Source organism: Conger conger, chromosome 9, assembly GCF_963514075.1.
Source record: "Conger conger chromosome 9, fConCon1.1, whole genome shotgun sequence".
Classification (NCBI taxonomy): domain Eukaryota; kingdom Metazoa; phylum Chordata; class Actinopteri; order Anguilliformes; family Congridae; genus Conger; species Conger conger.
This window is the reverse complement of record NC_083768.1, coordinates 48122093-48136914: the sequence shown is the minus strand read 5'-3', so window position 1 is coordinate 48136914 and position 14822 is coordinate 48122093. Positions and strand designations below refer to the sequence as shown.

Here is a 14822-nt window from a genome sequence, read left to right as displayed (position 1 = left end):
TCTCTTAGCTGCTATACACCAGTAATAAGATCTCATACAAAAAGGTTCACACAGAACACATGGCCCTATGAACTGTTTGAAACTTTAACCTTAGATGCCGCTAATCATTTGTTCACTCATCTTGGAGATTTTATGTTGTATTACCTGAAATTAACAAAAAGCTGCTGATGCTAACTTCTAATAATATAGCCACCCATTCATCCACGTAAGCATCTAGCTAAAGGATAGTACATATTTAACCACTGTGGTCCCAAGCATGGTACCTTCATCCATGTGCCAAACTTAATAAAAGAGGGGAAATTCCATGGTCACCAACATTACAACTGCATGATAATTGAGTGGTAAAATCCAATATAGCCACATAAGAGACTGACATATGCTTTTTTTAAATAACTGTTATCAGTCTCTATTATGAAGCTGTATAGGGCTTTACCGCCCAAATATGCAGCAATTGTGATGTCCAGGACAGTTTAGTTGTGTTTTGACATTTGCTGGTAGTAATGAGTGATGAGACCTTTTCACGTGGGCATGGGGGCGCATTAAGCAACTGGAAGGTCACGCTGGCGAAAAACAAACAGGCTTCACTGGTGCTGGCAGTAGGACACACCGCGGTGGGGCCTGGGGGGGATGGGGCTCCAAGACGGGTTATGCAACACCCGGAGCCACTTTTTCCGGAGGGCAAATGACTCATTGCGCATTGCGACGGGCGTGAAAGGGCAGGGTCCCCGAAAGGGCCCAGGGGGGGGGGGTGCAGGGAATTGCAAGCGCTGCAGGAATTCTTGAAGCGACACAGCAGCTGAGGTGCCCCGCTGTGCTAGGCTAAGGGCCTGGTTAGCGCGCGTGATGCAACTGCGCCACTTTGTACACCAAGCGGCCTCCGTGTCAAATTAGACCCCTTTGAGAAAACTGCTAATGTTGAACCTTGATGCCGTAAAAATCAATATCACTATTTTTCACCTCCTTGAAAGTTTTCAGGGAACTTGTTTGACTGGATAGAACTTATGTAACCTGACCTTTGACCTCAACCTTTCTGGTGTGTCATACTCCAAATGCCACCATACAAACAAGCCGCCTGCCGCTTCGCCCCCTGTTTCCCTGGCGCAGACGATTTTGGAGGCATGATTAGTCATGGGCGCTTCAAAAAAATGAAACCAAACTATTTACATTGAAAAATACGAAATAACACTTCAGAGGAAGTTCCTGCCAGCTGGGGGAACTGATGCGTTTCATAAATTTCACAGCTGCTCTCTCACTCTCACTCTCACTCTCACTCTCTCTCGCACACACACACACACACACACACACACTATTGCACACAAAAAGAGAAGTAAATTAGCTGCAGAATGCACGGGTCCACAGGCTAAGAGAGAACAGCACAGGAAATGTTTGAATAGAATAACCTCAGGTCTGCCACGAACAATAAGAAACTGTATCCCCAGTATAATCAACACTAGCTATTAAGTTGTTATGCAATGTCTATTTAGTTTCACATCCATGAAAAAAAGCACCAGAAGCTAGTCTTTTAATGAAAGGGTATGCTTTGAGCTCCAAGGTCATGCGCAAATGTCAAGCCAAGCACTCCTACACGATTACAACGCAAAACAATGTTTCCGTAGGCCTATCGTGAAATTGTACCTAGTCTCTTTACGACCAAGCATGTCCAAGCTAAAGAACAGCACAAATTGTGATTTTTGTGGTGAAATTACTGTGAAGCCTCAGAGATGGAGTCTGATTTCAGGACAACTTCTCGTATGGTCTAAATTCTTGAAGGTTTAAACAGCTGTGAAACAGATTAATTTTTAATAACCCGAGTGGCTGTTCCTAATAAAACAGGGTGGGGAATTGAGACCGCTCCCTTGACGATCTATCCTTCGGTTCATGATGAACTTTCAACAATGCTCGTTGGGGGGTCAGGGGTGTGGTGGAGAGATGAGCACACCCCCCTACAAGACATAACACCGCTCCAATTACTGTGTCTGAATCAAAGTCACGTGAAGTCTGCACACAGGTGCCATTGGCCAAAGATCTTTTTTACTCCTCTGAGAGAAGTGGTATCCAACCCCAAAATGGAATATCCATTCTGCACACAGAGTTCAGTGAAAGTCAGTCATGTTGATTATGACTGGGACTAAAAAGTGACTGAGGTTTATCAGTTACACCCCCAGGCCTCCATGGGCCACACTACTATACACAGTGATCTTTCTAAGCACAACGCAGCTTACTTCCTGCAGCTTCAGCCAAATGTGCAGAGATTTAGCTGTAATATAACTGGAGGGTTTCCCTCCAGGGAAACTGAAGTTGACCTCCCAGATTCTGAATGAAGGCGGGGGAGGAGAATCTGACAGTCATTCCAGCAGAGCTGACCACAAACGTGAAGGTAAACAAGAAAGGGCAGAAGGTCCTCCTCACCGGAGTCAAATTGAAAGAGAGCCTCGGGCTCTGTTAACCTGGCCTCGCCCAGGTCTTCAGCCTCTGTTGGCTTAGTCCGCCGCGAGCCTTCCAACAGGTCTGAAGTTCAAACGTAGAAATGTCAGGATAAACAGAGCACCGGCCAGAGGAACCTCAATGCTGATGGTCCCTGCTTCATTTCCTGTAGATTACGCTGAATGTTTATAAAGCACAACGACTTATTCACCCCCCTCGTGGCCCAAGAGAGGTCTGAAGCAATTTCCCACGTTCAGAGTCATTTCCAGAGAGTTCATAAGCAAAATCATAAAAAGGCAACCTTCGAATATCACAATTTTGCTGATTGTTCCAGTTTAACTATATCCATGTAGAAGACGATTTGTATTTTCCAATCCACAGAGTAGATGGAAAGCCATATGGGGAGTCTACTACTTTGTTGTAGTTTTTGAAAGGATATCTCTCAAAGATTTACTGAGGCTGTAACTGTCAGTTCCTCTCTTGGCTACCTCTGAATTCCCTCACAGCCACACTGAAAGCGTGACTTCCTGTCAGAACGAGCGTGTTGGCTTCCACCTTGCTCATGCGGAACTTTCACAGGATGTTCGTGGCGTTGCCTTCTGCCTGCTGCTATTTATGAGTTACAGCAATGGCCACAGAAACATTTACTGTAATACTGTCAACAGATGCAAATGCTGACTGCTAAATACATTTCAGCGCAGTGTTAGCATGCTGCGGGATGGGCCGTGTTGTAAATGTAGCTAAGGTTACGCAGTTCACCCTGCATCAGTCCATCTGCCAAACAGAGAAATAAATATGTGTGGTGATACAGTACAAACGCAACAGCAGGGATACAGAACGAAAACAGCAGAATCCCATATCGATAAATGTTAGAAGTCGTAGCTCATTTTTACTGAGCCTGGTGTCCTGTAGTGTTCCCATTCCCTTCACTGTCCTGGCATCCCCTCAGGCCTGTCTGTTCTTTTGAATAAAACCATTTTTCCTCTCGAAAGCAAAGCTGTTTAAACGGAAAACAAACGTTCACCACAACAGAGAAGAAGAAACATTTAAACTCTCACCACTTAACTTATATTTCATATGGTGAAGGCTTTGTGTGGAAACAGAGGCGAATGGGAACTCTGAACCTCAAAGCAGAGTTTCTTTCTTTCGGTAATATACAGAACTGCACTATGTATCCATATCCACGCACATATGTGTGCAATCACTGTGGGATGCAGTTTTTTTCCCCATTTGTCAGGTCTCATTGGGTATAGAGAATGGCTAACACATGATTTGATCCAGGCTGCTGCCCCTTTTATGCTGGCTTGCGCACACACACACACACACAGACACACGCAGACACACATTTGCTTAGACAGACAGACAGACAAACACACACACAAACACACATACACCCACAGACAGACACAGACACACACACACACACACACATACACCCACCCACCCACACAGACACAGACAGACACAGACACACACACACACACACACATTTGCTTAGACAGACAGACAGACACACACACACACACACACACCCCCACAGACAGACAGACACATACAAGTTTTCCCCACATGAGATCCCTGAATATTTTGCCGTGCCCCCCACCCCACCAGCTTCCTCCTGATTGGGCTTCCTGTCATGTGTATGCCTCAGTTACAGGTCACCAGCTGCTGTCACTTAACCCTTTGTGCCCAGGTCCTGTGCAGCACTGGGCATCAGCAGGGTGTGCATGGAGGGAGAGAGGCTTCCATTCCCACCGTATTTACTCAGACACGTTTCACACAGCACACTGCTGCAGGAAGTAAGCTCTGCTCTTTATAAACCATCTCAGCTTGCCCCAAGTGCTTAAAACCACAGAGTTAGGGGCTGACCCAGAAAGCCTCCAAACCCTCAGAGGCCATTTTAGATTCTGGCCTCATACTTCTCCAAATAAGAGTGTCACGCGTCATGGGTCTAATATCCTCGTTGTGGATATTCAGGCCTGTTTGCAAAAATGATTTAGCACATTATATTCAGGCTATGCTGTTTTGAATAGGCTATACGTATTTTGTTTCATGCTATTTCGATTATAATCGAAGCCAGTATGGTGGTCCCATCAAAATCACTCTTATAAAAATGTTCTTAAAAAAGACAGTGTTTTATGTGGCACCACTTTTCTTTAAAAAAAAATCTGTTTGGGGTTATTGGAAGCCGAAGGTTTTATTACATAAGAGAAAATGTAACTACCAGTTGAAGGACAAAAGGATGTCTATTCAATGTGACATCACTGCATGGTGCTTCATTGGTGGTCCCATAATGCACACTTAGAAAGCATTTTCACAATAAAATGGTAACTTCATAATGCATAGAACTGCAAACAGGGCATATAAATGTAAAATCATCACAATGTCCTTTAAACACATCAAATCATTGAAATTGCTCTCGGCTTTCTAAGATTTAGCAATGAGAAATATATTCTTAGAAATTACCCATTTGAATGATTTTAGGAATAATGGAAGCAGACACTGCGGATAAATTCAGGAGGCTCTGGGATTTCGGAAATTAGGGGCAATCTGCCTTCTGCAACAGCTCTACATGAGAATGCTTCAGCTGTTGCATCATACAACAGCTGACACGCATTAGCATCACAGTTTATTTCACCAGTGTGCAGCGCAGACGTGATTTAGCAAAACCGCACCCATAAAACCTCGCTCAAAGTAAAATTACACGGGGAAACGTCCTGCTCTTTAGTGTCCTCACAAGACTCCAACTCCCAGGACAGCTTGCATCGTCCGACTGCTGCTCGGGGGGAAAAAAAACAACATCTTAAGCAATATTTCCCCTAATTGCTCTCTTTTCAGCCTAATTTGGGATGCCCGGTCATAAGCCCAATTTCATTTTCGGTCTCCTCGCTGCTACGACCCGAATCAATCCGCACAGTTGCTGCTTCTTTTCGGTGCTGTCCAGTCAGTGTATCCGGGACTTCACTTGCAGTCCTGTGGCAGGCAGCAAACGACCAGTCGACCAGGAGAGCCGCTCTCGCCCAACGGGACAGGGACAGCACAGCCAACTGAGGACCTGCCTCCCTGGGTGATGCTATGCCACCCTGCATGGCCGCAGACCACAGACCAAAGTTGAAGGTGCCACAGGTACAAGTCCATAATTGACCACAGGGCACATCAGAGGACTAAAACCAAGTAAACCATCAGGCCAAGCCTTGTGGCAGCCCCTGTGCGTATGTGTGACTCTTGAAAGACAGACAAACTCAAAATTAGAAATGAACACAGTAGAACAGGCCACATTCTTCCACAGATAAAATTGGGACCAACTTGTTTCCATTCGGTGGCCCTGGAAGGTCAGGGTTCAGATGCCGCAGACAGTTTTCCGTAACCTGCGGTGCCTCCACTGACCTCTGACATATCTGGGCCGCCTAATCCGGCCTACAGTATGGCATTGTAGAGGTTGTCTTACCGCTTTGAAAAATCTGGTAAGCGCTTCTAAAACTAATCTGTTAGGCCAGTAGGCCCTACCAACTAGTAGGCCATGGGCAGTCAATTCATAATGAAAGAAAATGATCACCGGCAAACAAAAATGCAGTTCTTTCTGCAAAATGATGCAGGACAGGTTGCAGTGTGCTCGACAGGACGTTCCCGCCCACCATCCTCCGGTGAACACCCACCACAGCCCTGATAGTTTTCCCCCTGACCCTGGACCTCGGAGCATATGCCCGGGCAGATAAGCCACCCCCTGCTCCAAGCCGCACTGGGACGCCACCCTATTGGTGGTCACCGGGCCCAGACGTGGCGCACGAGCAGGAAGTCACCTCCGCAGGCAAACAGGAAGGGGGCTGCTGCCCAGCCTTGTTCATCTGCTCGGGTGACGCATGGACCCAGCTTTTGAAGTTTTACCATCGCTGCCCCTAATCACGGTCAAACACTCTCAGTCACATGACACAATTCATTCAACTTCAGACAGCCTTGACAGTGAACACATTCTAGGCCATGTTAGGTCTTGATACAGCTGGACAGTTGCAGAAGCTGTTCAACAGCAACGACAATGATCCACCCTGGTTTCCTCATTTTAAAGGCATTTCCCCAGCTATTATGCTAATGTCAAAAACTAAGAGAGACTGCTGGTAGGTACGCCATTGAGTCATGAGTAAGGCCCCTAACAACATCCTTTGCAGCAAAACCTGGCAGGGGTGAAGTAGATTTCACTTGACTGCACATTTCCTGAATGGTGATGTCACCTACCAACTTTCACCTACCCTAATTATATGCATCATATTCAAAAGAAAACAATAAACCAGAGATGATATGTTCTACCAGAGGCTGTGCGCACCACCCTGGAATTGAGGTTAATTGCTTGGTAAGCAGGGACCAGTGAACCCATACTTATTACTTTAAGTGGGTGAAACGAATCCACTCAGCAACATCTAATGAACAGGTGTTAGGTAGCAGGGTCTTGAGTCAGTTCATTATAGACGAATGACCAACACGGTGCATAAATTTGGAGGGAAAGCAGTCTAGCAGACTACAGCCTGAAATTATGATTCACAGACAGCTCTCTCTGTGAATTTTTATTTCAGACTCAAAACATATTTTGTCTCCATCCTTTACGGGAATGTATGGGAAGAGCCAAGCCGGTCTTTTTGAAGCGGAAGGCTATAATGTTACACAGCGCGTTTCTCCACTGTTTAGTTCACCACATGGTACTGTTCACTCTCAGGCCTTCCCACAAAGCTTCCAGAGGCAAAGCAAGCTATGAATTAGGCGGAAAGTTACTCTAAAATTAGGGCAGTAAATGAACACCCAACACGCAGGCACAGGCAAGCGGACACTCTCACTAGTGCGCACAGCATTCAATTAGAAATCTAGGCAGGAGGCTACCTCCTGAGCACAGGTGAGACATGGATGAGACCTAACCCAGCAGTGACGTAGGTACGTCATATGGTCCCGACCATGAAAGCGGACACCCAGTGAAGAATGCTCACCTCTAGCCATCGTGCATTTCAAACCTGCCCTGTGCACCGGGCAAGCCAAAAGGCATGATCGAGGACCCGTCCCGCCCATGGACCAGGGCAGGGGGCAGGGTGAACACATCGGAATGGGGTCTCCAGCTCCTCTGCTTCCAGCCGAGCTCCAAAGCAAATATCCAATGTCGGCCCCACCTGCTCACTGCCACTCAGGACACCTGCAGACATGCGTAGGACCCGGCTGCAATCCGCGCACATTGACGCACGGTCAGCTGCCTACTTCGGTTTCAGGGTGCAAACACCCCTAAATTAGTCTCCGCTCGTGGGATACCTGCTCTGACCCCGACGGGCCCCGCGGCCGACAGCGCCCTTAATGACTGTTTTTGCAGGAGGCGCTCGGCGAATTCCCCGAGCGGGGGTATCATTAGCGCTGAACGTCAGCCGGTCGTTACCTGCCGAGCCTGTTCTGCGGAGAGGCGTGCCGCGCTGGGTTTGTGTACCTGGCCCAGACCGCGCTCTAACAGCCCGTGCCTGCGAGAGGCCCTGCTGAGTTTCGGTGTCGAGTCCAGCGCACGTGGCATTCTCGCGCCCCTGTGACAGGCGTACACACTGGCATCCGTTCACGCCCCCCCTCCCCAGAGAGTCTCCGGAGGGCAGTCCAAATAGGTGCACGGGTGTATGATTTCCACTGAGCAGCTGCACTGAGGGCCTCTTTCCATTGTCGGAGGCACGATAACTGACAAATAAGAGAAAAACAAACACTTTTTGACAATGATAAACATGGCGAGTGATCGAATGTGAGTTTTGCACTAAGTAAACTCTGAGAGGAGCTGCAAAAGCCTGTCATTAAACCATCACCATAACTTTCTCTGAGGTATCCTGTTGTTCAGAAGTTGTTCAGCTCATATCACTACTGCAGTGAAGGGGACTGTAGGTACAACATGAAGAGGCAAAGTCTTGCAAATGCGCATCCAACTTCAGTGCATTACTCCACAGTAGCTTTGCAAGAACATGGTACAGTGTTGTCAGAGAGCACATATTCCTTGCAAATACACTTAGAAATGAAATCTGTGACTATATGTTTTGCCTGTAAAAAGATGTAAGAGCGAGGCGTACAACATGAGGCCTGAACTTTGAACCCAACTGACTCAAGCAATCTTCCCCTAGCATCTCCCCTTCGCAAGTAGAGAGCGGGCAGAGAGAGATAGATCACCACAACCTCAACTCTGCGCCGAGCTCCTCACAGACGATAAACGCAATCATTCCTTTTCTCCTTTGCCTGGCGGTGAAAAAGTCCCCCCTGCGCCCGTAAGTCAAAGAGCGTTGCGACTTGGCGGGGGCCCGGCGCAGGAAGCGTTTCCTGTCATTGTGCCTCGGAGTGGTCCGGGGATCTCCTGAGGTCAGCCGGCCCGTTATGAGCCCGGCGGATCCTCCGGCATGTCGTTAGTCTCCCACAACGTCGAGGGTCCCCAGGGCAGCCCTGGGACGAAACTCCCCACCCCGCTTAAATGCCAGTTGTCCGTGTTGGCCGGTACTCGTTATGTAAGAGAAAGACGTCCGAGAGAAAAGAATGTAGGATTTAATATACGTTTACGACGGACTTGACGGAGCGTAAATCTCTAGTGGACGCTTTCCGCTGACTTTGGACGTCACCGAAGGATATTGTACGGGAAGTGAGCTCATTTGCCCAAACCGATTTGGATTTTCCCAGTGAGGGTTCTCTTGATAGTTTAACAGTCATGATACACAACTAGTGCCAAGGTAACAGTCAAGACAAAATTGGAGAACTCATTCTAATCGGAGAACTCACTCAGCTAGTTCACTGCTGCAGCTGTTGTTGAAGCGCATTTTTTCACAATGGGGATTTCTAAACATTATTTGTTGACCTGCTGCATTGCTCCCCGGTCAATTCGAGAGCACATGCATAATAGCGCACAACCGGTCGGAGCGCAGCCATCCAGCTGAGCGCTGTAGTTATTCTCACAGTTTCTGCTAGTCACACACGTCACCGATTGATCACACGTCACCAAGTCAGTTTTTTGACTGTTGTATGCCCCAGCAACAGTCACCCCATGCATAGGTACCACTATGTACAGAGCTCATCTGAGCCAATGCAACAAACACTGTGAGAATGCTAATGCATTACATACAGTATGTTTACAATTCCTGGAGTGAACTTATTTTATCAAGGATAATTATGATTCAAGTCAAAGAATATATTATCATATTAATGTCATTGGACGTACACTTTTGAAATTAAGGGATATGATATGCTAAAATTGTACATTACCATGTATAACTAAGCATATATTTATAATACCACACACAAGCAAACGCACACTAATGTCAGCAAGGTAAACCAGTTGTTACAAATTAATATCAGTAAGATTAAGTTAAGTCCATTCTCTAGCTAAGCCTGGGATGAAAGGGGTGAAAGATAACATAAAATATAATAAAAGAAAAAGGATAGACAGTTGTGATCTATCCATAATGATAACAATTTTGCTAAAATCTGCCTCAGCCACAAGTTTGTGTCCAGAAGACACTTTTCAGACACCTGCAACGCATCAAGACATAACGCTCTGGTCCCATTACCAATACGCATAATAAAAGCAGAATTGTGCAACACACTACTGAGATATATGTTATGCATTACGCTTTAAAATAAAGTTTGTGTAGTCAACTGTTCAACATTACTGCTCAGAAGAGTTTCCAAGTAAAACCATAGTCATGATTCGATCATAATTTTTCCAAAGGGTACACGTAGGTCAACAAGATTCAAAGTTATGACTTAACGACTTAAGCTTACCCTGTTGACAGTCCATGGAGTAGACAAAAACCACGCACCGCTCTCGAGCTCTGCAGAGAAAGGAAAGAGAAAAAAATAAGCCAAATCCTGTTTTTATTTTTGGGATATCCCTCGGATACGCAGCTGGGAGCTCTCAACTGGCCCGCTCACGTCAAAGGCTTTCCTGCTCGGGACTCGCGGCTTGACCTAAAAAGTTTCAGAGCAAGAGGGGGGGGGAAGGAGAACCCACTAGCGCTTTCTGAAGTCGTGTGAGAGAATCTCTCTTCCCCTCTGGCTATCCTACACCCAGACACACACCCACACACACGCACGCGTTCGTCTGTAATTAAGGCGAGATCTCACCTTGGCAGCGTGAGGCGGTCCAAATGGGCCGGCGTGGTCAGGGCACTTTCCGATAAAGCGCTGCTTTACAAAAACGCTTCCTGACTCTGCGTGTGTATGTGTTTACGTATGTGCGTGTATGAGAGAGAGTGAAAGAGCATAGCACGGAGCTGGCCAGTGTTATGATGTCTGTGTTCAATTAGTGCCCTTAATGCCAGCTCCTCTGGGAGGTCGACCGGGACCAGCGGTTTTTTGGCTCCCGCGCAAACTCCGAAAGCTCTGGCCCTTTTCTTCTTCGGACCGGACCGTCGGTGGTCTGCCAGGACCTGGAGCGCTCCAGCAGGGCCAGACAAAGGGAGGGCCTTTCTGACAGATTTAGCGCCCAGGGCTAGCGTGAGCCCTGGCGGGGAAGGGCTTCGCAACAGTCAGCCTCCACGCCATTACAGCATTCCTCTCGCAGCGGAATCCTCAAAACAAGCCTTACAAGACGGCCTGACAGGAACACTGCCACCCACGCACATTATGATTTATACAGGGAGGGAGGAGGGGGGGGGGCGTACGCAGTTTCATTAAATCTGAACAGTGTCAGAGCGACGTCAGACAACCAGTCGCATTAGAGCTAGTTTATTATAAACTCTGCATGAGAAGCGAGTCACAAACCCATCTATAAAACCGAAAGGATGTTTAACAGGCCCGGAACAGCTCGGCTTTACTGTAGAGAAAAATACCAAAATATGCATGCAGCTTGTAGTCAAACAAGGATCAAGACCTCCTGGAACAGTAGTTTGGAAAAATTACTGCTTGTTTGGAGGTCTGTTATGTGTGCGTGTGCATGCACATGTGTGTGAGCGTGCTTGTGTGTGTCTGGTATGTGTGCGTGTATGTGTGCGCATGTATGTGACGGAGCGCGTGTATAAGGGTGTGAGTGTATGTATTGTTTTGGTTTGGTCTTTAAATTTGATTCAGTTTCCAGCAGGAGCAGTTTTGGCACAGAGAGGGGTTTCAGTTTGGCTCAGCCTAACCCCTTCCTCCTCCACCCTCTTTTGGGTCGGGCCTCCCCGCCGCCTCCGCTCGAATTCTGTCAGTGAACGGGGGAGTCGCTGGCTCTCCGGAGAGGAAGCCGCCCCACGCCCCACGGTAGCCCTGTTTACGTCAGGGCCTGCGGCGGTCGGGCACAATGGCAGATGTCCGGGGCTCGGACACCCCTCGCAGGCCACCTGGAACCGGAGGGGGGGGGGGGGGGGGGGTCTTTGTGCAGAGGGGTGCGGTGCAGGCCCCCGGGCTGGAGGAGGAAGCCCTGCCCGCACAGGCCTTTTCCTACGCCCCCGATTTGGGAGCGGCTCGGGAGGGAGGGGGCCGGACCGGGACCCTCTGGGACTACGGGACGATGACGGACACTGCGCTCGCAGCCGGAAAAGAGACCGTTTAAAGAAACCGCACGTTTCCGTAACATACGGCCAACGGTTCCGCACCATTTTGACAGACTAAAAACACACCTTTTCGAACTATACCTTAGTCCTCCCTCCTGATTCCCCCCCCCCTCCTTCTGATTCCCCCCCCCCAAAAAAAATTTGCACCGTCTTTTTTCTGATTTTATTTGTTATGGATTTGTTGCTTTAACCTGTGGAAGAACCTATCCATTTTTAAGTCTCTTTGGATTAAAAGCGTCTGCCAAATGAATAAAATGTTCAATGTAAAATGTAATCCAGGATGACTCGGCAGCAAAGCAAATACACAAGCAAAACGTCCACGTACTGTACACAGTCAGCTGAGCATATGCGTGAAGATTCTTGAAACATTGCAGGGAATTGAATATTACCATTGATGAATCATGTATTTGAATCATGGAGCAATGAAACCTAAGACAAATGAAATAAGGAGCTGTATTGTGTGTCCCTAACCCAGGACTACAGGGTTATTTCCAAGCCACACTGTGGTGCCTGCTAGTCCCTGACACTGTTCGACCAGATAAAACAGGTTTGGCAGCATTCCTAGGTGTGTGTGGTGGGGTTTAGGTGGGGTAGGTGCATCAATGCAAATAACACAACATTGATATTGTTGCTGGCATCATAAGCTTAGTGTCAGTTAGAAGGTTACCGCTCAGATTTAGTTAAGAAATAGGCCCAGAATATTATACTTTTTTCGTTTTTTTTTTTTTAATAGGGAAGAGAAGAGAGAACAGAAGACCAAAAGTGCCACTACGTACAGCGGTGTCATGAAATACCTACACTATGACAAGCACTAACTACTATCAGTAAAACTCAGACAGAGAACACTGCCTTTCGATATTAACGAAAAAAGACCTATTGTGACCACATAACCTGCTGAGAAATAAAACAAGACCAGGCGAGCCTGGTTTAGCTGGACACTGGTGTAGATAATGGGGAGTATGTGTGGCAGAAACTACGGTGGCTTCAGAAAGTATTCAGACCCCTTCACTTTTTGCCCAATTTATTGTGTTGTAGATTTAATTTTAAATTGATATTTTGCCCATTAATAATTTATCTTTGTTATTATGGGTTAACGAGTGAAGATTGAGCGGGAAAAAATGGCAATTTTATCCATTTAAAATTAAATCACCATAAAAGCACAAAGTTTGTAAAAAGTGAAGGAGTCTACTTTCTGAAGCCACTGTATATGGGTTGATCAATGCCTGTCAGTGCAGAAGTGGAACTGGACCCTTTCTCACTTTTTTTGGGAATAATTAAAAATACATAACATTATATTGGTAATAAAACAGCCTTGCCGTGAAATCAGAAGTGATGTTGAATATAATAACTCCCATTTAGAGCCTACATTTACTTCCTCAACTGAGGAATTTCAATCTCAGTAGGCCACTTGCATTGCTACAGAATGTTAGAAAATGTGTTTTGTGGCTTTAAGAGCATTGCATTGTAGGTTTGGTTGCGAGAGGGCACTTGTAACTTTTGAGAGTGCCGTAGCGTGTGGAAACAAAAAAGCCACCGAATAAACACCATCTCCTTCACGGAATCGACGCCATTTGTCTCTTCACTCACTTAACACAGCAGAATGAATGCGCATTTTATTCCTGGAGTTACCTCAGAATTCGATGAGGCATCACCGCGTTAAGAACCTGGAGTTTCTAAGTCAGTTGAAACTTCCCTGAAGCTGACAGCGGCCAGGAAGCAAAGTCAGAAAGGCTTCCAGGCTTCGGAAGGGGTGTTGAGCAGCTCCACGCAGTGGTGCCTTCATTATGCTCATACTAGCTCATTTCCTGTGGGTCCATACTTTTGATGTGATTAACCACTCAGATCTCAGATTTTTCTTATTTTCCTGTCATCGTTTCTTGATTCACCAACCAAAAATAAATCCGTAGTTGTATATTTCCCAAATTGTGTTTTATTTAATGTGGTTTTGTGCTGATAAAATACTGTAATTTAGCCTACACTGTGAGGCAAATGCCTTGTTCAAGTTGCACAGTAGCCTAGGCCTAACATATTGATTATCTGCAGTTCACTAAACAACAAGCATTCTGAATACTCAGTTCATGTGATATTTACAGCTATCCGTTACCTAACAATATGCAGACTTTTAATCCCAGTTTTAAAAATAGAATACTTTTGGGATATTATTGAACACTGGTCAATCATGACCATTAGATGTAAAAGTCAAAAAGCCAACATCACAGTATTTTTAAATATTAAAATGCTATTTTGGCGAATCATTTTGATAAATGGCTCTATTTAGCATCCAGTATGGAGTCTGAGCATCACTGAAAACCGATAATACACAGACAACTTCATAATCCTCAGCCTTCCTCATCCTAACGGACAACCTCAACGAGGCAGTCTGCAGGGAATGCTAAATTAACACACAGGATGAACTGTTTGTGCTACCGCGGGTATCATTAATGTGAAATTTTCAACAATTTGTAAGAATTTTTCACTCATGTTACTGCTATTTCAGGAGTTTTCAGCGCTGGATTTATGAATGATAAACAGGCTTCTCCTCAATGTTCTGATCGACGGTGTGATGAGACAAGAGGTCTGCAATCCTGAACTAGTCTTGACACAGGTTTCAGAAAGTTTCAGAAAAACGAATAAAAACCTCATTTTAATTTGATTGCAATAAAATATCATAGGTCATATATTACAGTAAAACTAATAGTATGCAATATGAATGCAATCCAGCCCAATGTGTAAACCAAATTGGCTATACTGAGATTACCAAGATAAAGATTACACAGACTTTTATTCTTCTGAAGGATGGTGATCGATCCTTTCGATGGTGATAGATCCTTTCGTTTCATCCACATCAGTGTTTTTGCTTTTATCTGTGATCAGTGTAATGAATAG

General features: G+C 46.1%; 1 protein-coding gene across 5 annotated transcripts in view; it reads right to left on the bottom strand.

The window, feature by feature from the left end:
• Positions 1–14822, bottom strand: part of LOC133137890 (protein tyrosine phosphatase type IVA 3-like) — a 47011-nt gene that overhangs the window by 17688 nt on the left and 14501 nt on the right. For 2 of the 5 annotated variants that reach the window (XM_061256291.1, XM_061256288.1), the window contains one exon: positions 10186–10235. The exons of 1 other annotated variant lie outside the window; for it this stretch is intronic. The gene's annotated coding sequence lies outside the window, so the exon portion shown is untranslated. Of the gene's footprint in view, positions 1–10185; positions 10236–10335; positions 10401–10527; positions 10885–14822 lie in introns of those variants that run through there. 2 more of the 5 variants (XM_061256293.1, XM_061256292.1) reach the window with 2 other exon arrangements.